At 42.5% G+C, this 23,172-nt stretch overlaps 1 protein-coding gene and 1 long non-coding RNA gene across 2 annotated transcripts in view; both read left to right on the forward strand.

The window, feature by feature from the left end:
- The window catches only part of LOC146676677 (protein NLRC3-like), a 157,268-nt gene that overhangs the window by 42,057 nt on the left and 92,039 nt on the right, over nt 1–23,172 (forward strand). The gene's annotated exons all lie outside the window — the stretch shown is intronic.
- LOC146676679 (uncharacterized) lies at nt 5,001–6,191 on the forward strand. Its single transcript, XR_014910573.1, has 2 exons — nt 5,001–5,506; nt 5,573–6,191. It is a non-coding gene; the product is annotated as an uncharacterized LOC146676679 (long non-coding RNA).

The raw sequence follows: 23,172 nt of genomic DNA on the forward strand, positions 1-23,172 counted from the left end.
TTGTACTTTGCGCATTTATTTTAAGAACAAAACAAAAACAAACATTTGCGCTTTCAATCAATTTACAACTAGCGCATGGATTAACTGGTGTGCCAAAAAATGACGGTCAACAGAAAAGTTTGGCCACAAACCACTCACCCAACACACCTGCTGCGAACACCGACCTCAGGTAAATAGACTGTGACCACACCCACATACCATCACCTGAGACGCAGGTAAAGCTATACACCTGTGCCACCAAAACAAAAAGGAAAAACATAAACATTGACTTTGGCTCTTACACATGGATCCACGGGTGGTTCAACTGCATTTGGTGACGTGACCAAAGCAAATCTTTCAAATAATCCCACCATCAACGGGATGTTGTCTCCTTTACTACGGTTACTTTACTTGGTCACCGTGTGAATTTCTTGGAAATGAACCAAATTCTTTTATTTGTTGGTTGTTGCATATTTAACCTCTACAGTCAGGAAAGGAGGAGATGAGGCCTCAACAATGTTGGGTTGTAGCTGTGCTTCAGGTTAGAGTGAGTGTCCATGGAATAAATGTAAGTCAGTGAACTGGAAACATGACTGTGTTCAAACTTTGTTTTCCTTTTTATAATGAGTCTAATCAAAGGTGGACAGAAGTATCTCCACTGTGACTTTTCTGTGTCACCATCAGAGCTTCTGCACAGTGTGGAGAAAGATCCAGAAGCAGAGCTGGACTGCAGACAGCCAGTCAGAGCAGCTGTGTACAAAGTAAGACTGAACATCTGTCTGCTGATGGACTCATTTCTGAAAACTGGACTTCTTGTGTTGTTCAGACATTGAAGAGTTTTCTTTCTCTTTAGTCTCATTGTTTTTCTTTCTTTCAGCAGATGTTGGTCTGCAGGAGGTTTTAGATGAACATAAGATCAGTCTGAGGAGGAGATGTGAACGTGTGACTGAAGGAAGTGATGAAACAGGAAGTAGAACCCTCCTCAACACCATCTACACTGAGCTCTACATCACAGAGGGACAGAGTGAAGAGGTTCATACCCAACATGAGGTGAGGCAGCTGGAGACAGCTTCCAAGATGGACGCCCTCCATGACGCTCCAATCAGGTGCCAGGACATCTTTAAAGCCTTACCTGACCAACAGAGACCCATCAGAGTGGTTCTGACCAACGGCGTGGCTGGTGTTGGAAAAACCTTCTCAGTGCAGAAGTTCACTCTGGACTGGGCAGAGGGCTTGGAGAACCAACATGTCAGTGTGGTGGTTCTGCTTTCATTCAGGGAGCTGAACCTGATCAGAGATGAGCAGTACAGTCTTCTGGAGCTGCTCCATGTTTTCCATCCAACATTACAGAAGGTCACAGCAGAGAAGCTGGCTGTCTCTCAGCTTTTGTTCATCTTTGACGGCCTGGATGAAAGCAGACTTTCATTGGATTTCACCAACAGGAAGCTGCTGTCTGATGTCACACAGAAGTCATCAGTCAGCCAGCTGCTGACAAACCTCATCCAGGGGAATCTGCTTCCCTCGGCTCTCGTCTGGATAACTTCCCGACCCGCAGCAGCCAATCAGATCCCTCCTACACGTGTTGACAGGCTAACAGAAGTACGAGGCTTCACTGACGCCCAGAAGGAGGAGTACTTCAGGAGGAGATTCAGTGATGAAGAGCTGTCCAGCAGAATCATCTCCCACATGAAGACATCCAGGAGCCTCCACATCATGTGTAGTATCCCAGTCTTCTGCTGGATCACTGCTACAGTTCTGGAGCACATGTTGACTACAGAGCAGAGAGGAGAGCTGCCCAAGACCCTGACTGACATGTACTCACACTTCCTGCTGGTTCAGACAAAGAGGAAGAAGAACAAGTACCATGAGGGACATGAGACGAGTTCACAGGAGCTGACGAAGGCTGACAGGGAAGTTCTTCTGAAGCTGGGGAGGCTGGCGTTTGAACATCTGGAGAAAGGAAACATCATGTTCTACCAAGAAGACCTGGAGCAGTGTGGTCTGGATGTGACAGAGGCCTCGGCGTACTCAGGAGTTTGTACAGAGATCTTCAAAAGAGAGTGTGAGATCTTCCAGAAACCAGTCTACTGCTTTGTTCATCTGAGCATTCAGGAGTTTCTGGCTGCTGTCTACATGTTCCACTGTCACACCAACAGGAAGACAGAGGTGATAGAAGGTTTTCTAGGGAATTTCCGAGAAGAATACAAAAACAGATCTTTTTTTAAGAACAAGTTCAAGTCTTATAGCTTCCCATCACTGGATGTCTTTTTGACTAAAGTCATGGAGAAATCCCTCCAGAGTAAAAATGGCCACCTGGACCTGTTTGTTCGCTTCCTTCATGGCCTCTGCCTGGAGTCCAACCAGAGACTCTTAGTAGGTCTGCTGGGTCAGACAGAGATCAGTTATGGAACCATCCAGAGAGTCATCAACAACCTGAAGGAGATGAACAGTGATGAAATCTCTCCTGACAGAAGCATCAACATCTTCCACTGTCTGATGGAGATGAACCACCTCTCATTATTTCAGGAGATCCAAGAGTTCCTGAAGTCAGAGAACAGATCAGAGAAGAAACTCTCTGAGATCCAGTGCTCAGCTCTGGCCTTCATGCTGCAGATGTCAGAGGAGGTTCTGGATGAGTTGGACCTGCAGAAGTACAAAACATCAGAGCGGGGACGACAGAGACTGATTCCAGCTGTGAGGACCTGCAGAAAGGCTGGGTGAGTCCAGATGTGATCATTAGCATCATTGATCAGTGTAGGTTAGTAGTTTAATTTTGAAAATAAAATCAGATTGTAACCACAAAGTGTTTGTGTCCGTACGCTGCAACCTTCCACACCATTCCTTTATTGTACAGACTCAGCAGCAGCTCCATGGATCCCAAATCCAAGAGTGGAGAACAGATTTGAAGTGTGTCACATCCATGCAGTCACAGCTGTTTCCACCATGTTTCCACTGATATTAATCCTGTTCAATGACACGTTTCATATCAGTGAATATGTTCTTTAGGACGTCCACTGACATGTTTAAGTGTCCTGCTGGAAATCACTCAAATCATCCATGAAATCCATGAAAAATCCTTTTAGTGTTTCTAACTTCAGCCTCTGTCCTCTCTCTCTCTCCATCCTCCTCACTGCTTCTTTCACTGATAATCACACAAACATCGTATTCAGCTACAAAATAACACAATAATATCATCTGATGATCATTATTATAAGAGCAGGATCCATATTTGATATCAGAGTAACACACTGCTTGGTTATGTGCAGTCATCATCAGTGACTGTGGGTCAAACAGAAGCTCTCTGATTGGTTGCTGACCTTGGTCACCTGTCCACTCTCACCTGTTTGTGTTTGCTCTCTCTTTGCTGTCTCCATCCTCTCTCTCCTTTCTCTCCCTCTCTGTCTTTGTACGTCACTCAGGTCCAATGGAAACAGTGACCTTTACAAACCAATCAAAGACAAACTGATCCATGTCAGGTTATAACAATATTCAAAGTGAATACAGGCTGCTGCTGGACACAGACAGGTAACATCATTTTGACTTGCTGTCACCTGGATCTGGACTCATAAACACTGAAGCCCTGAACAGGAATACAAATCATTTTCTGCCAACTAGCGACACAGCAGCAGATAATGGCTCAGAAAGCTAAAATGAGCCAGTCATTCTGTGTTTAGTTCCCCTGAGATCAGATCTGATATCAGCAGCTCTGAGTTCATTCATCATTATTGTCCAGTGATGAGATTTCTGCTCCGTTTGGTAACAGTCAGCAGGTTTTTCCTGCGTGTGGACGTGAACAGTCGTACCTGACAGCAGGTAGCAAACAGAGATCATCTTTCCAGCTGGAACTCTTCACTGAGCTGAACTCATTCAAAATGTTCTGGAGTCAAAACAGGAAACAGTCCAAATGTGTGTCTTCACTCTGACTCTGGATCAGATCTCAGTGACAGACTGTGGACATTATGGAAGCCTAAATGTGACACCATCTTCCTCCTTCATCTGCAGATTAAAGCCAAACAAAGATTCTCATTAAAAGTCTGCAGGTCTGAGAGAGACTCAATCGTTGTGTCATGTCAAACACAGTAAGAGGAGCTGAAGCACAGATGTGAAGAGCAGATTCATCAGATTATGACCTCACTCTGTTTTGTCTTCATATACATTCAGTCTGTGTTTATAATGCAGATTTTCTGCTTTTATAATAACACATTTTATATTTTCTATCATCACAGACTGACTGAGTGTGGACTCTCAGAGTCTCACTGTGAAGTTGTGGCCTCAGCTCTGAAGTTCAGCCCCTCCCATCTGACAGAGCTGGACATGACTTGGAACAAGCTGCAGGATTCAGGTGTGAAGCTTCTGTGTGCTGGACTGGAGAGTCCAAACTGTCGACTGGAGACTCTGAGGTGAGTTCACTGACTGCGGCTGTTGTTGTTTTTCTATATTTCAGGTCTTTGATGTTTGAAACTTTCTTTAGTTCCTAAATGTTCAGGATGTGTCTGAAGACAAATGTGAAGAAGTTTGAGTGCTTTCAGAAATGTTGTCTTTCCAAACGACTGAACAAGAGTTTTTCCTTTTGGCTCCAAACAGAAGTGACAGACTTGAGCAGGGTTCATTTAAAGGCTGACAGAAGTGGAGTGGTGACGGGGAGATGTTTGACAGGACAGTGTTTCAGCCTCCACAGGTTCATGTTGTGCTCCATCAGTCAGTGAAGATGAAGTCAGTGCTGATGAGGCTGTAGAGTGTGTGAGGGATGTGAATGAGGATGATGAAGATCTGATGATAGCAGATAAAAACAGGCTGCAGAGACTTTGAGCCATACAGGGCACACAGTGTGTGTACAGAACAGCTGAAATCATTATGGAGGCCTCACTGGGATATGGAAGCATCACAGTACAGCTTCAGTGAAGCATTAAAGTCTCTGATATGAGATGAGAAATGAAGCAGCCAGAGCTTTTTCATGAGTGGAAATCCACTGTGACTGTGAGCTGCTGCTACAGCCTTCAGATTAGCCAGCAGCTCATCCTGCTCAACATTTCCTCACCAACTTTAATGGAAGTGTGATGTTTTCAGCTGGAGTGATGGTCAGGGTGGCCTCCCTCTCCTCTTCTTCTCCTCTTCCTCTTTCCTTTGTAAAGCCACTTCTGCTGCTTTCATTCATTTGGAAGTCCTGTAGCTGAGTTTGGGAGAGACTAACAGCCTCGGCAGCAGAGGGTAGAAAGGCTGTAACTGTTGGGTCTGTGTTTCCACAAGCCCCGCTAATTCTAGAGACTTATTCATCATGAAGAAAACAAGACAGTCGATCGATCCATTACTTGCGCAAGGGAGGCCTCGTCTGTGTCCAGCACGACAATGACCCCAATGGTGGCCTCCTCTCGCTGCCTTTTATTGACAATCTTCAAACAATAGTTTACAAAGCACCTCCCCTTGCAACCCCCCTTTGGTTACATAGACAAGGCACTGTATGTAAGTGTGTGTGTGTGTGTGTTATGTGTGTGTGTGTGTGTGTGTGTGTGTGTGTGTGTGTGTGTGTGTGTGTGTGTGTGTGTGTGTGTGTTACCTCCTGCTGACCAAAGGGTCATAAACCCAGGAAGTTTAGATCAAAAGAAACAGATCTTTCAGATAGGATGTATCTACAATAAAACCTCCCCCAGCACAGAGTGGTTGGAGAGGTGGTCAGGATCAAAGGAATGGCTTTGATCCTACTGCTTAAACTAAGACTGTACAAATTTAAGAAACACAATGGCAACATTCAACAATTAGACTTAACATTTCCCTCCTTTTTGTCATTGTTCTTAAATTTCAACTTATGCACCCTTTGTTTGGACAGTGTCAGTATAGATTTCATTCATGCACAGTAAACTACATCCTATACATAAGCAAATCAGTATCAACAGTCCAAAAACAGGAATTAATTTTTTCAAAAGAAGATGCCACCAAGGACCAGACGGTAACCAAGCTATCCATCCTTGTGGCGGATCTACTCCTGTCGTGCAATTCATTATGTATTTCTTCAAGTACACAACTGAATGTCAAAGGTCAAACAAGAAGAATCATCATTCTCAAAAATCATATGTCACTACAATCCAACTGTATACAGACATAGGTATTTAAACGCATCAGTTGACTTTATTGTTTGTCCATATGGCTCTCAGCTAACTTCAAAGCTGCAGCCTGGTCAACACCCTTCTTTATGACTCCTATCAACCCCCCCGAAATCTCACTGTAGGCATCCTGTGGGGGTTAGAGTCAACTGGTGAATTATCTGCATTTACAACTCTTCTCCTGTCCTGTTGTCACCACAGAAAAAGCTTTGTAAAGGAAATTGGATCAAGCTGTTTTGAACTTCTTGGCTCGAAACCTCAAGTGTTCATGATGTAATGTAGACAAAAGGCTTCTCTGTTTACATCCTTCTTGCAGAAGACAAAAGAATAGGTGGTGTTGCCATGTTCCATGGTTGATCTCCAACTTGGGCTAATCCATTGTCCTTCATACACATAGGCAATTGGCCTGTTTCCAGTTCGTTTAGCTGTTCAATGTCCTGCAACAAGTCATATTCTTTGAGTCAGACGAGCAGGTCTGTCTCACCAGAGCAGTTCACCTTCCCAGCTACTGGTGAATCAACCTTCCATTCAGGTTCAGAGCAGTTGAAAAGTTGGCAGTGTTCCCGGATGTGTTGCTAAAGCAACCAGACAAACTGCCTCGCTCTCAGTGATGCTATAGGGCCACAGTCCAGAAGAATGTGTAGCCAGTGGCATCACAAGCATAACCATTGGTCTCATTCTTTATGTGAGCGGTTGTGTTCTTAAACTGCCACCAGTAGTTGTTGAAAACCCATGCTGGTACTGGGTGTGGTTTGCTCTGTTCCAGTGCGCTCCCTGTCATCCCACTCAGGGTCCACAGGCACAAGAAGATGCACAGCACATTCCCAGCCATTCTGATGAGTACCTGTGGCTCAGTTGGTTTCTTCACCGGATTGAGACGAGGGGCCCTGGAGGCTTTCCCCCCCCTTTGTTCCCGGTCTTCCTGCCACTTACTCCGAGCTGGCCTGGATGTGTGTCACCTTCTTGCAGTGCGCTTGATATATCCAAGTGTTCCTTCCAGCAATCTTCACTGCTGTGGTCGTCGTCAGCAGCATCCGATATGGACCTTCCCACCATGGACTGGACCAGCACTTCCTCTCCATGGCCTTATCAACATCCAATCTCCAGACTTCAGACTCTGCTCCTGCGGAGAAACAGAATCATCTGGCAGATCATTTGTTCTCATGACTACTTTACTTTTAAACATTTTCAAGCATCTAATCTGCTAATACGCTCTCTCTTCTGCTTTTCTATCATCACTACAGAAGACTGGAACTCTAAATGCTCTAACATGTGTAATCTCAAAGAGTCAGACCATTCTCTGTTGGAGTAATCCTCATGTACTTATTCTATACAGTCTAACCATGTCCTGCCTGTCTTCCTAAATCTTAACTTTACTGTTCCATTAGTTCTCTCTGCCTGCAAAAGTTTTTTTTTTTAAAAAGTATTTAATAATCCTAGAATGAGTATAACGACTGCTCATTTCCCTCCTGTTTGAGACATGGCAAAGCCAATGGCTCAAAATAGCAGCAGTCTTATACAAATTATCAGGCAGTACTGGTTTATCACACAGATAAAAAATCATCCTGCAAGCTTGCTCCCTCTGTAAGTCACAACTGTTTTCCTGCTGTAGGTGAGTGGGCCTGCATGTCTGCTGATGCTGTACTGATAAAAGGTTAACACCATGTTTAACTACAGCTGCTTCTTTTGTGATCTTATCTGCAAAAACTTTCCCTAATGCAACTGGATCTTTCCCTCACATGTGTGCTGCACATTTACAAACGGCAATTCTACTGGTTAATAACACTGCCTCCAGCAGATTTTGCAAGAGTTTGGTGTGTTCTGCAGGTTTCCCTGTAGAGGTTGTCACACCTCGTCTCACTCACTGCACTACAAAGAAATGTACAGTAGCAAATGTATACTGCCTATCAGTGTATATTGTCTCTCTACAGCTTTACACACTTCCGTTAAAGCTAGCATCTCTGCTGCTCAAGCAAATATGAAACATGCTAGTTGTCCTACATAGATAACTCTCTCTCACTGTCTGCTACAGTAAAACGTGTTCTAGTCTGTCCCTCTGCTGTTGTAAAACTCAAACCATCAGCAAACCAAACCTTTCCCTCAACGAGTGGCACATCTATTAAGTCATCCCTCAGCTTACACTTCTTCTCCTCGCGCTCTCTACACTCACTTTTTGCCCTCCTCCGTTGGCAAAAAGGGTTGGACAGATTCAGAATTGTGCACCACTTTATGGTAATATGTGTGGTTGTGAGAGTAACATTAAAGACAAGTGTCTTGTAGGTGTCAGAAATGTAAGTTTAGTCTGCAGTAGTAGACATCTACCTCGTGTGGAACTAACAATGTCAAAAGGTGAAATAAACTATTGAAACATTGTACAGCTTAAACTGCTGCACATACTGATCTCACGCATGGAGGTAAAGCACGAGCAACTAGAGCTAATCTTTTAGGATAGTAAGTTACTGGCTTCACTTGTGGAAAAAGTGCTGTTAGTTATTTTACAGTCACCTGGCATTTGTGCTGTTCACAGAACCACAAGTCCATCGCTGGACCTCCTCTGCGCTGTCACTTTCTGGAGCTTGGCACGCTCCCTCAGGTTCCATTTTCCAACGCTGCTGAAGATTTAACCCTAGAACACTATCGCTATAAATAGTAACACGATCACTAATGCCGGGTGATTTTTACCCGATATAATATAACCAATGAAAAGTAATCAAATATATCAAAATATGACAACATGACAAATTAGAGTGGTCTTCTTTTACTTTCAACTGTGCCATGTCTAACAAAATGAAAAATAAAACTCCTAAAACAAAATAATGACTCTGGAAAGCTGGTCTTTGGTCCACCCATTCCTGGGACATTTGAGACTTCCCTGGTGATGGCACAGGCTCCTCGACACGCAAACAGCTTAGTTGTCTTCCTTAACGTCAACGTCGAAACTCTTTCATCTTATTTAAGATTTGCTGTGCAAAGTCTCCTCGTGACGATCCTTTGGAAGACCAGTAACACAGCTCTCTGTGCTGAAGGTGATCTCCGATCCTCCTGAAAACTCTCTCCTGGCCTCAGCTTCCATCTTGTGGACGATCCTCTCAGTCACTCCTTCTCGTCATGGCACCTCACGATATCTACAAATTAAAAAATGACACTCCTCTCGCCACACGGCTTTCGCCATGTGTCAACTCCCCAATGAGACATGTACAAGAGTGTTGCACAGTCTCCCTAAAACAATCTCCAAGGTTTGTCCCTTGGAGCAGCTTCACTCCAAGCTGTAACCCTGTGTAAAAACATTAGTCAGCATTGAAATGTTCAGCTTGTTTAGCTCCCAGCTCCTGTATCCTAGAAGACAAAGTCTTAAAATTAAAACAACTTCACATTTGCAACCAACTATAGATCATAAGAGTAATAAAGTATTCAGCATCACAGAGACAAGTATCATTGCAGGTTTATTCTGAACTCATTAAACTCCTACTTTTCCCCATAATTTGTTCCAAATTATTTAACATCTCACCGTCATTCCACATTGTAATCAGTGACGTCCCTTAAGTTTGTTACTCACCATGAGCCCAACAGTGTGGTCAGATAATGGGCCCCGATGTAACTATTCTGTAACCACTGCACATCTGTTCAATTGTCACTCGTCTGTCTGTGCTGAATCCTTTACAAGCACTCTTAAAGAAAAACAACATTAGCCAAACACAAGGTTCATCCCGGTTGTCAGGTGTCGGCCATCCAGATTCCAGAGGAGCTGTGAAAAGTCATAAAGTTAACACTCGCTGTGGAAAAGTAACAATGGTCTCATCACAGTATGTCTCACACTGCATTCATTTCTTCCCTGTAACATTCTCTCAAAAACACAGTGTAATTTCATCATCAACATATAGCCTGTAACTACAGTTCTCTTCATACAAAATCTCAGTAATCCTGTGGTAGAGAAACATCATTAAGTTGTGTCCTGCTGTAAACCACATGATCAAATCACATGATTAACCATCTGCTGTAAAGAGAAATGTAAATGTTAGCGCTGCGCAGGTGTGTACACACTTTCTCACAGTAATCTCTGTGAGCAACACAAGGTAGTGAATGACACACACATGGTAAATTCACAGACATAGAATTTAAACTAAAAAGGTTAAATTTTCAGAGTTCACATAGTCATGTGACCCAAGTTTCCTCCTGTGGTCTCCTTCTGCTCCTGCAACAGAGACACACACAGAGACACATCCACACCTTTGTCAGGTGGGGGTTGACTTCACACAATGGTGTTAAGTCAGTCAGTCTTGTCAGCTTTTGTCAGTCAGTCAGTTTCCCATTTATTTTAAAACTCTTACTCATTCACTCAGTGATTCCTTCTTTTGCTAATTGTGGAAATTATCGTCGCATCCGTTTCCACGCTCAGCAAAACAACGTCATTTCAAAAAGAAAAAGAATTTAGACTGGATTTCCTCGTTGAATCCTTTTGGACAGGAACTTGTCTCAAATAAGTGGCTTTCTCCTGAGCCCATTTTAATTTTGGAGAAGCTCACTTTGCAACAGTTTTCTCGACGACGCTTCGATTCTGATCGTGCTCAAACAGAGATCATCAAACAAAACTTTCAGTGCACCATGAAAGTAACAAAATAAAAGAAAGAAAATAAAGGAAATCAAAGGAAAGAAAGGCCTTGTTTAAGTCATGACACGTGTTCTTCATGCCAGGGGGATAAATCGTCACAACCCAATTGGCAGGCTCAACTTAAATAACAAAAGACAAATCAAACAGCCAGTTTAATCTCAAACATTCATCCAATCAGCCATACACACAACATACAGCATAACCCTGTTGTCTTAGCACATAATAAGTTTTAGTTCTCATGTAACTAAATGTGTGCCATGGTAAAACTTCTTCACACACCAGAAACTCACAATCAGCTCACTCAGCTCACTCATTTAAGACCTCTCATCTATGATGCAACCATCTGTCCTCCTATAATATTCAGTCCACTAGTCTATGTATCACTTTCATCTTACTAGTGACTTGGACAAGATGACAAACAGAATCTCATGCTTAAGATGCTGTCTGGTCTTCATGAGTATCATTTATGTGTAAATGCATGTAGGGTTAGTATAGTTAATGCATTTTCAGTATGTTTTTGTGTTCTTCTCTCATCACACTTTCATTATTCTCATCACTGCTTAAAACAACACACATCTCTCTCTGTTTTTTTTTCTTTAACTGTACTTTTCTCCAAAACAGAAAATAGCATTACAGCTGTTTCAGACTTAGAAACACCAAACACTCTTCGTGCTATCATTCATCCACACAACTATTTTATTTCTTTTTGTCCACTGGGCAGGTGACCTGCAGAATCACGTCTGCCCCAGCTGGATACCTTTCACACACACCATGACGTCAGACACACTCACGGACTGGATCAGGAGAAAAACTTTCTTCATCTTCACACTCTGTTACAGAAACACCATATGTTTTTTTTTTTTGTTTGTTTGTTTTGTGTCAGGGATGGATATGTAGTTGTAACGTTTGTGTTCACTAACTTTACTTTCTGTTTCCTACCCTGCCCAGTCTGTCTTGGACTCAATGCTTCTCCCAATGTCTCTCCATACTCAGCCTCTGCTCTCTCACGCTCTTCTCTGGCTCTACTTTCTGCTAACATTCTTGCTTCTCTCCTCTTCTGAACCTGCTCCAGCCACAACTTAGCAATTGCTAACTGCAATTCCTTCCTCTGCTTCGCTTTACCTGTTTTACCAGCTACACTTACAGCTATTCTTTCTACCAGCATTTTACACTGAACTTCCACTAATGTCCCTTCAAATCCACATTTCTTACGCCAACAACCTACATACTGCGTGCTGCCTGGTAAAAATTTCTCCATAAATTTTAAATCTCCTTCTAAGGCAGACTTACACATTTTATTCTCCATTAACAATCAGCCACACTCACGCAGACCACGTCTGGCCCGCACACACACACAACATAGGCCTATCGCTTGCGTCTGCACGCACAGCTAGCGCTCTCTGTTGAAAACTCTCAAACGCCCCATATGGCGGAGAATTCAACCTTCAGACACTCTCTAACGCCCCAAATGGCGGAGATTCCGGACTCCTTCACGGCGGAGACGCCGAACCTAGGTTATCTCCACGCCCCAAATGGCGGAGAACTCTCTACGCCCCAAATGGCGGAGAAGCCTGCGTCTCTCTCACGCAGCTAGCGCGCTCCCGGACTCACGTTTAACGCACAGCCCGTAGCCGCTCTCTAAGGCCTTCTGTACTCACTGTTTGTTTACGTTCATGGGAAGAGCCTCTGGATCCCGTCAATCGTCATCCATCCCGAGGGGAGGTCAGGAGCAAACTTCCCGGCCTGGTGGCAAGCCAAAAACACCAGGGCTTTACGTCAATCATCCCAGACGTTGCGGTGGCGTCCTCTCCCTCTCCTCGGTGGATGCAATGTGTTAGGCTCCGGCTCCGAAGGACCAAATGAATGTTGGGTCTGTGTTTCCACAAACCCCGCTAATTCTAGAGACTTATTCATCATGAAGAAAACAAGACAGTCGATCGATCCATTACTTGCGCAAGGGAGGCCTCGTCTGTGTCCAGCACGACAATGACCCCAATGGTGGCCTCCTCTCGCTGCCTTTTATTGACAATCTTCAAACAATAGTTTACAAAGCACCTCCCCTTGCAACCCCCCTTTGGTTACATAGACAAGGCACTGTATGTAAGTGTGTGTGTGTGTGTGTGTGTGTGTGTGTGTGTGTGTGTGTGTGTGTGTGTGTGTGTGTTACCTCCTGCTGACCAAAGGGTCATAAACCCAGGAAGTTTACATCAAAAGAAACAGATCTTCCAGATAGGATGTATCTACAATAAAACCTCCCCCAGCACAGAGTGGCTGGAGAGGTGGTCAGGATCAAAGGAATGGCTTTGATCCTACTGCTTGAACTAAGACTGTACAAATTTAAGAAACACAATGGCAACATTCAACAATTAGACTTAACAGTAACACCACCACTTTACTCTGTTCTACCTGTCACATCATTTTATCAGGAAACAAATATGCTCATGTTTTTACTATGTTTGTCTTGAAGATGTAAGAAGATCACATGGTGCTTTTTATTATTGTGTCGGTTTGTTTCCTGTCTCTTGGATGGAGCCCAGCTGTGCGTGGCCCCTGGGCCTGTGGTCAGAGTGTGTGCTGGATAATCCGGCCCAGGATGAGGCCAAACTGACATGGGATGAATCAGAATCAGAATCAGAATGGGTTTATTGCCAGATGTTGAGGTTTACAACATTAGGAAATTGCTGCGGTGCTTCAGTGCAAACAATAAGAATTAAAGTGCTATGTAGAAAGAAAGATATGTGCATGAGATATACATGAGATATATACATGAGAATAAGAATTATGAGTGCTACGTAGAAAGATATATACATGAGTGCAGGTGGTGATCAGTGCCAGACATGAAATGATGCAGTGACACAGCGTAGAAATGTCTGTCACATAATTGAGCTTTGTGAGAAATGTACGACTTTAATGTGAAACATTCAGAGTTTTTTCTCTTGTTGTGTTTGAAGCAAAGTTACAGAGGTTTGATTACAGACACAGCTGAGAGTTTGTAATCTGTCATCATTTTAAAAGGTTTACATTTCTTCAGTATATCCACATTTGCAGCTGGTACCTCAACCTCCACTTGTCCAACACAACTGCTGTCCACTGCCTCCATGACATTGTGATTTTGCTGTTGGTCTTCTGTCAGATCTTCATCAATCACTTCTGCACGGGGCACACCTTCAGACTCTGCAGCTGCATAACGAAAGCCTGTAAGATAAAATTAGACATAAGGTAAATGTACACCAATATTCCAATGATAGGTGTGTGATTCATCTGGAAGTTATGTGCGGATTAGTGTACAGTGATAGCAATTTAGTATGTTTTTAGAGGGGGGGGGGTTGTTTACCTCCGATGGGTGCTCTTTTTCGCTTCCGTTGCGTACGCCTTGAGTGCCGGTCCGAGTCTGATACAGGTATGTCGTCATGCCCCATGTGCAGTGTTGGTGCCCAGTCTGGATTTGTTACATCCATTTCATATGCTGGTTTGCCTGCAATAATGCCAAATCATAAGCTACTCAGTCGACATGATGTGGTTCTGCAGCATCACACATTAGCATGTTTTATCTCATTATCTATGACCTCAGCACGTTGAAAATAACACTAAAAGCCTTTCAAGAGTGATATGAATTAATTTAGAACTCACCGGAAAGAAAATGCCGTGAGCAAACCAACAAAAAGCTGGGGATTGCAGAGAACTCGATATCCGCTCGTCTCACCGCTGCAATCCAAGCCTGACGTCTTTGTTTAGTAATATCGGATACATGGGATCCCTCACGTTGCCTCCAGGACAGAAAACGATGAAAAGAGAGCCCGTTATCCAGCTTCTTGCCTTCACGATCGTGTGATCTAACGTTGCAACCGACAACACAACACGTACGATCCATAGCTGAAATGGTATCCTTTGGCTGGCCTACTGTCATGGCGGAAGGGGGCGTGGCCCATCTCCCGTGACATCACGCTCCAAAGCCCTATAGGTGGGAAAATGTACCATGTCGACCAATCAAAAATGATATGGAAACATGACATTTGGTTGTTTAGCAAAAGGGGGAAGTTTTAGGAGTGACCGGCAAGAGAGAGCGAGTGAGCGAAAGAGAGAGAGAGTTTTGATATGTGAGAGATTTGTGACGTTTACCGTGTTTGGTCTCAAGTTAGTTTGTTGTCTTGTGTATTTAGTGTGTAGCTGTTGTTTTGTTTTGTGTGTCAGTTCTACTAGTGATCGTCACAGTTGCTGCCTTAAAGCCAACAAAGGCAGATTGCAGTGTAAACGCTGAGTGACACACCTGCTGTCAGACCTGCAGGTTTATCCCTGTGCTGTTCTCATATGTGTTAGAGTGACACAAACTATTGTTTGACACCTGATTGTTCTGTAAATAGTTTGAAATGATTATATGAAAAACGTCTGAGCCTTGGCTGCATTTTTTGGTAAATAGTACCATATAACTTTGTTGTTTGCAAAACGTGTGCGTATTTTTAAAAATGTACAATCTCTATTTGCATTTCAAGTTATGAAGATGATTCGTTAAACATGTGTGTGGTTTTTACAGTCAAAATATCACTTTCTACGTGTATTTTAAATTTTGTCTGAATTTAGATAAATTGTGCTGATACAGTTGGTCAAAATGAGAAAATAACAGATTGGCAAGATAAACTGTTTTTAAAGGTAAAATATAGAGGCCACATCAAAAGTAGTCAAGAAGGGTTAAAGGCTAAAAGCAAAGTTGTCACCAAGTACTGTTTATATTTGTGTGTATTGCTGCAGCTTTTTTGAGTATTAATTTGGTGCCTTTGTGTGAAATAATGGTATTGTGAGTGATCCATATAGTCACAAAGAATAGCCACTTGTTTCTGTGCTACCAAAGTTCCCCGGCTTTCATTCAAAATGTGTTTATCATCAGCACCTGCACATTAAACTACTTAAACATTATAAATGTCTTCAAGCTCACACTGAGGCCTGTGGGGTACTATCAGCCACTGAGACAGTACACACATTTATATGTGTTTGTATATGAATATTTCATACTTTAAGACTGCCTGTTTATTTAAGGGAGATGAACAAAATACATTGGAATTGTACAAAATAATATCATGGATGATAAATTAAATAGATTTTAAGTAGATGCTTGTGCATTCTTAAAGTCTTATATGTTGAACTGAACTATGTGATCTGTTCAAAGCCTTAATCTTAATTTGAAGTGAAATGTGCATTTTGAGTTTATACACTATGTATATAAGGCGACCGTTTCCTTTTGCAGTATTTTTGTGTGGTGTACTTTTCTATGTCTTAACAAAAGGGGAACAAAGGTGTTTAAGTTCACCTAGGATGATGTGTTTTAATTTTCACATGGTCTTGCTTGAATTTGACCCTGACAAAGGCGTATGAACTCTGTCAGCTGTTTGGAGTTTCCATTTTCTAAACTTCTACATTCTGAACCTTCTTCAGCTCTGAACAGATGATGAAACACTGAATGATTTCAAGCTCACACTTTGTCTAATAAACTTACATCTTTCATTCTTTATACAGATTGAGGGGCTGTGGTTTGTCAGAGATCAGCTGTGATTATCTGGCAGCAGCACTGAAGTCCAACCCCTCCCATCTGAGAGAGCTGGACCTGAGCAGGAACAACAAGCTGCAGGATTCAGGAGTGAAGCATCTGTGTGGTTTCCTGGAGAGTCCAGGATGTGGACTTGAAACTCTGAGGTCAGTCAGCATGTTTTAGTTGTGCTGAGATGAATATGATGTGAAAGTTGTGCTGACACTAAACTGCAGACATCAGGCTGATATTATACTGATCCACACTGAGGATCTTCATGGTAAAGTCTGTTTTCTTCTTCTCTGGTTTAGTCCATTGACTGCAGCAGAACAATGTTCACATTTCAAACCTTCAAAGAAGAAGAAAAATCCTCCACTGGATAATTCACTGTGAAACTCTCCAACTCTTCATTCCACCTTAAAGTCTGTCTGACACTGAAATCCAAAGCAAAATGTGCGTTTGCTTTACAGACAGCAGTCCAACACAAACATACACACATCATCCAAAACACAGTCCAACATCCAAATCTCCTCCACTGCCAGCATGAATGATGGGAAAGAGAAGGAGGAACACTCTGACATTCAGGGTTAGAATGAGTTTCATGAAGCAGACTGTGAAGATCAAAGCTGCATTAGAAAGCTTACATGAATGAATGAGTGGACAGAAGTGGACAGAGATCATCTGAAGCACTTCAAAGGCTTTAAATCAGCACATTTCTCTTTATTCTTTATCAACTCTGTTAGTTTCTCTCAGTTTTCTGTGGAATGAAGCTAACAGCAGGCTAATAAGATGCTGACCAATAGGTTTCTATTAAAGGTTGTAATTTGTATATGAAAAAGTGCTTTGGCTCAGCAGGGATCAGCTTACAGGTAGAATACAGCTGCTGGATGGGATTAGCATGTCATAGCTATCTACCAAACTGCTAACTGGGGGATTTCAGGCCATCTATGGATCATTTTTGCTAACTGTTTATTCAGCTTAGGCTCACAGGGCTGCAGCCTGTGCCCTAGCTGTCATAGGGCAAGAGGCGTGGTCCACCTGCACAGGTGAGCAGTCCATCACAGGGCCAACAGAGAGAGACAGAGAAGCACTCTCTCACATCCACACCTACAGCCAATTTAGAAGCACCAATGAACCTAAGCAGCATTTCATTGGACTGTGGGAGAACATCCAACCTCCACAGAAAGGCCAACAAGCTTCAACCTACAACCTTCTTGCTTTAAGGCACTAGTGCGAACCACTTTTCCCCATTTCAGCCCAAATCCTGCATCTTCCTGTTTCTGACTCCAGGCCAGCTCCACTAACACTTTCTCATCAGACACTGCCACCTAGTGGAGGAAGTCTTAGTTCCATTTGAAGCTTCAGATGACAGTTAGTTCCTTTACAAAGAGGTGGAGGTGGTGGGGCCACAGCACCATCATCACTGAGTGCCATAGGACACTTAACCTTTGTTTCCATATGCTGGGAACTTCCTGTTGTTCCAAGGAGGACTGGAAAATGTGTGAAGATCTCCCAGTCAGTTCCTCACAGCACACTTCAATCATTTCCCTCCCACAGCATCAGGACCAGGGCTTTTTCTCTCTTTGGTCCCACTAAGAGATTTCCACACAAACACCTCATCAGTGGGACTCTCAGAGCTACCAGCCCTTTGCTACAATCACAAAGCTCTTCATTGAAATCAATGATATCAAAGCTGGAATCAAATGAGTCCAAGTCTTCTGCTGATTCAGCATCACATTCATCTTTGCTCCTTGTTCTGCATCCCCACCATGGACTTCATTCCTTTCCAAGCCAGCCTTGAGTGTCCTTTATTCAGCTCATCCTCTGCTTTACTTTTACACCTGATTTTAGCTGCTTTATCTCTCTTTCAACAAGTTTCTGTGCCTCAATCTTTTTCTTCTCTCCCTCATAACAAGACAGCTTCTTCTGCCTGAGAACATGTTGGAGTGATTTATTAATCCAGGGCTGCTTATTGGGGAAAATACTTCCTGTTTCCAAAGTAATCCCCATTTTTCCCAGAAAGAAATGTAAGTAGAAATCGATGATCTAAGTGAGAACATGAGCCTTTAAAATGTCCCAGTGGGTGCAGTCAAAGCAGTCCCTCAGTCCCAGTATATAGTCTTTGGTCCAGACTGGAACAACTGTGTGCCCAGTTTGAGCTCTCTTCAGTCCTGTGACCTGACAGACCCAGAGGGGCCATCACATCACATTTAGAAGCTCCCCTAATGGAGCCACAACACATGTCCAACACTTAGTCTGTCTTGTTGGACCAACTGGAAGAAATGATTCAAGGACTTAGTCACAGAACAGAGATTCAAATCTCCAAAATCCAACTGGCTGCATCAGGACATATAGTCTGAAACTCTGCACAGTTTCCTGTTTGAAGCTGCTTCCTGTTGGCTTCAGCTGTTTGGAGTTTCCATTTTCTAAACTTCTACATTCTGAACCTTCTTCAGCTCTGAACAAATGATGAAACACTGAATGATTTCAAGCTCACACTTTGTCTAATAAACTTACATCTTTCATTCTTTATACAGATTGATCGACTGTGGTTTGTCAAAGATCAGCTGTGATTATCTGGCAGCAGCACTGAAGTCCAACCCCTCCCATCTGAGACAGCTGCACCTGTGGGGAAACAACCTGAAGGATCCAGATGTGAAGCAGCTGTCTGATCTTCAGCAGAGTCCAGACTACAGACTGGAGACTCTGGTGTAAGTAGAGTGATGGAGTGAGTGGGTGGTGCTGTCAGCAGTATTGTACTAAACACAGTCAGTATGAAACAAAGATCCAGTGTTTCCTGTAAAGCTGCAGCTTCTCAGTGAAGCTGTGAGAGGAGAATGGTGACAGGCTTCAGGATTGGACACAAACACTTCCTGTTTCTGACCTTTATGGTCACCATAGTAACGGCTGACACGCTCTGATCAAACACTGTCAACAGCCAATCAGCTCTCTGAACAAAGCAGCACGCAGACCAATGACTGCATTCGTTTCCAAGTTTAAAGCAGTGAAGAACACAGTCTGTAGGTGAGGAAGAATTTAGTGAGAGCAGATGTTTGGATGGAATTCCTCCAGTTAACAGCTGGAACCGTCCATCTGGATTGTTGGGCTTGTTGTTGGGGTTCCTACAGAGCTCAGAGTGGACACACCAAGGTTCTTCTAATGAATGAAAGTCCAAACTCAAACTAGGAGGGAAAAACATTTTCATCAACTTCAATAAAAATCCAAAGATTAGAAAAAGTGAAGCAACAATGAGTCCTAGTACAGTCCCAGCACTGAAGTCCCTGCTGCTCTTTATACTGGATGTGCTGCATCACTGACTGACAGCTGATGAAGAGTCTCTGGAAACACTCGTTTATCTCCTCTGCTCTTCCTTCTTCTCTCTGCAGGTGGAGCTGATGATGGTAAACAGGACGGTGTGTGTGCTGAGAGAGGAGGAGCTGTGTCCTGATGATCCAGAGAGGTTGAAGCAGCAGCAGCTTGTGTGTAGAGACGCTCTGACTGGGCCATGTTACTGGGAGGTGGAGAGGAGAGCTTCATCCAGCAGTGACTGACAGAGGAATGAGAAGAAGTGCAGATGACTGTCAGTGCTGCAGAGTGAACTGCTCTGAGAACAGCTCCACTGTCAGACACAATGTAGAGTCCAGCATCATCCCTGTGTGTCCCTCTGGATCTGACAGAGGATCATCAGTGTATCTGGACTGCTCTGCTGCTGCTCTGTCCTTCTACAGTCTCTGCACAGTCTCTGTCTGACTCTGGCTACATTTTTGGCATTTATATTCTTGGTTGCTCTCTTTATATTTTTCACATGCAAAATGTGCCCATCTTTGGCAAGATTCATACTGCACCTGGAAAGGAAAAATAAATGGCTCATATTCTGTTTGGTGAATACTATTACTCAACATTTTAATTATGATTGGCAAGTAATGATACTAAGACTTATGTGTTTCTTTTGTTTTGTTTTACCATTTCAATCATGCTGCGGTCAGCGTTAGCATCTAACATGGAGAAAACAATGCAGTAGTCCTCAGCGTTCCCTGAAACACAATCATAGTTAGGTTTTAATCAAACATTATTTATTGAATAATTAAAAAATAATAGTACATTTTTTCCAAATATACTTCCTGGAAAATTAGTCTAAATTAGACTTTGAGAAGGGTCTTATCTGAAAGTGTTTGAAGAGCACTATTTGTACTGTGCTGTTTGAAAAGCACTATTTAAATTGGAAGTACGCACTAACGTGATAAGGACTTTACTGGACTTACCTCGATTTTCAAGTAGGGTGCAAGCTATCTGCATTCGCTCCAGCACAACTGGCTCTGTAGTGGTTGACACCTCACTGACCTCTCCAAAATCAAGGTAGTGTTCTGCAAACTGTGAGATTGATCATAATTAGAATGTAAAGTCTTAATTAGGTAAAGGATAGGATAATTATAAGCCACAAGGCTTCAGCCTATTCCTTTTTCACTTACTGTATGATTAAGTACTTCTATGTAAAATGATCATCTTTGTTGTTGTTGACCGAAATAACTTTCACTTCACTTAAATTCACTTAAAGTCTTAATTCTAGCTAACAAGAAACTGAATCATTTGAATAAGGGTTACCTTTAACAGTAAAACTCCACAACTGCTGGAATCCTGTTGCTTGTTGTGTTGCATAGTCTGTAACTGCCACTCCATGGTGTCTTCATGCCCTCTCATCCTCAGAAAATTCCTAGTTGAACAAAAGTGTTTGTAATGAAACAAGATTTTTTTTTTTTAAATCTAAGAATAACACCTCAGTATCATACATACCTCCAGTTGCGCAGAATTTTCCTGTCATAAACACCTTCATTCCCATGGGGTCTATGAGCAGTATTTTCTGTGCAGAAATGTTGACAATCTAAAGAAAAAGTTAAATTAAAAATTACAATTGTTTGTGCCACTGAAAACTTATTTAAAAATAACACTTTGTGCAAGAAACTGCTTCACAACAAATTACGCAAATTAATAACAAAATGAACACATACCACAAGAATCCAGTGTGTACCAAAGTTCACAGGGCACAGCCACGTCTTCAACTGGGAACTTCATCTGTGGGATTGGAAGTGCAGAGTAATTTGGATTTACTTAGGTACCATGCGTCTCAGGGTGTTTTCAAATATAGTCTTCTTTAAAGGAACCGAACTCTTTCCTCAGCAACAGAAAGGAGTCAACTGTTTGGACCACTTCTGAGCTTTCAACATACCAGTTGAGGCATCTGAACTGCCCAGAAAACAACGAGCTTGCAACTACTGAACAGCAGGTGTGCAGCATTCTGCACAAGTATACAAAAATGTTATAGAACAGTAAATAGGGTTTTTTTTTTTTATTTCAAAATTAGTAGTGTTAAGGTTCAAAATTGAGGAGGGAGAGTACAAACCACCCTTGGTCCAGAAGGTCTTGGTCAAACAATGATTTTAATGAACACACGTGTGGGAAGATACTCTGTACGCAGACAGCCAGTAGTCCTCGACTTAATCAAAGCATGAACAGATATTTTATAGCATCAGGGTTTGATTTACTGACGCCCCTTCATGCGTCACAGATACATTCTATACATAGATCAGATCAACATCACCATGACTTTTCACCCAGAAAATCATCTTCTATTTTCATGGCTTGTACTTTCCGTTCTTTGTCTCAAAGTGAATTGTTCCTCTTTCTTGTCGAGACATAACTAATCTCTCCTCTAAATAAGTCTAACTAATATGTGTGTATGTGTTGACCTCACATGCTCTTTGTGTCACCTCTTCACCTCCTACTGTCTGTGTCTCGTCCTCAAATGCTCTTTCTCAATTCACCTGTTGCACTTCTGGCCTTTCACCAGGACAGAGGCTCACTGAGACTATGTGTATGTCTTCTACTAAATAAATGTTTTAACCAAGAACCTCTACTAAAACCTTAATATAAAATGATCTGATATATAAATGTTTTGTAAGCATGTATTGCAATTCCTTCTATGGCTCCAAGTCACTTGCACAATAGATTGTCCGAACATCGCGCCGAACAAAGCTTCCGACCCCCAATTAATTGACCGAGCTCCAACTCTTTAATAAGCACAGATATGCATTGTGTATAAAATAGTCATAACTGCTTAAGGCCTTCTTAAAGCTATTTGTTCCTCTGTTACAGCAATGATCATTTTGAATAACCTAGTAATTCAAATGGCCTCGTCTGGCCTGCTCCTCAAAATAACTATCTGCTTTCACTTCTGCATACAACTTCCTGTCAGCCTGCAACTCAGTCTTTCTGAAAGAGACACTGTTCAACCCCTGAATGCAATATAAACTCCAGATTATATTATTAATGCAATGGTAATGATGACAATTATTTAACAATAGCAGTAAAATAATTTCCCTGCTCCACATTCCCTCTCTCGACCTCTGGCACACCAGAGGTCGCAATACATTGTGTCCTCGCTCAGCAAATCAGACAACCTCATGTCATCTAATTGGTCCAGTAATAAACACCAGCTCCCATTCGAGAACACTCCATGTGTAAGCTTTGGTTTTCTCGGTCCCTCTCTGGTGGTCTCGGACCTCGAGATCTCCAGGATCCTCGCCCCTCCTGTGGTCGCTGAGATCTTCTGCAAAGGAAACAAAACACCTTTTCCTGCACCTCCCTAACTTATCCTATCTGGGACTCTTTAATCAAAAGCCTGATCCTAATTATCTTCTTAACTTATTGACTTGTATTTATATATATTCTTCAACGTTACTCATCACCTTAAAACTCTTTAAGCCCTGCTTTCACGTCCGGTTGCTCGCTCTATTTTTCCCTTATCTGATCATCAACATCCTGTGCACAAATTGTCGCTGCTGCAAGTTCCTCTACTCTAAAAGATCCAAAAGAAAACAACCACTTTAATCAATTAAGTTTAAGCATATAAGCAATTACTCCTGTATACATTTCATCATAGCTAAATGCTGCCTTGAAACAATTCCTATGTG

This window comes from Rhamphochromis longiceps, linkage group LG3 (assembly GCF_057381845.1).
Source record: "Rhamphochromis longiceps isolate RC_006_pf linkage group LG3, R_longiceps_female_GT1.1, whole genome shotgun sequence".
Lineage (NCBI taxonomy): Eukaryota > Metazoa > Chordata > Actinopteri > Cichliformes > Cichlidae > Rhamphochromis > Rhamphochromis longiceps.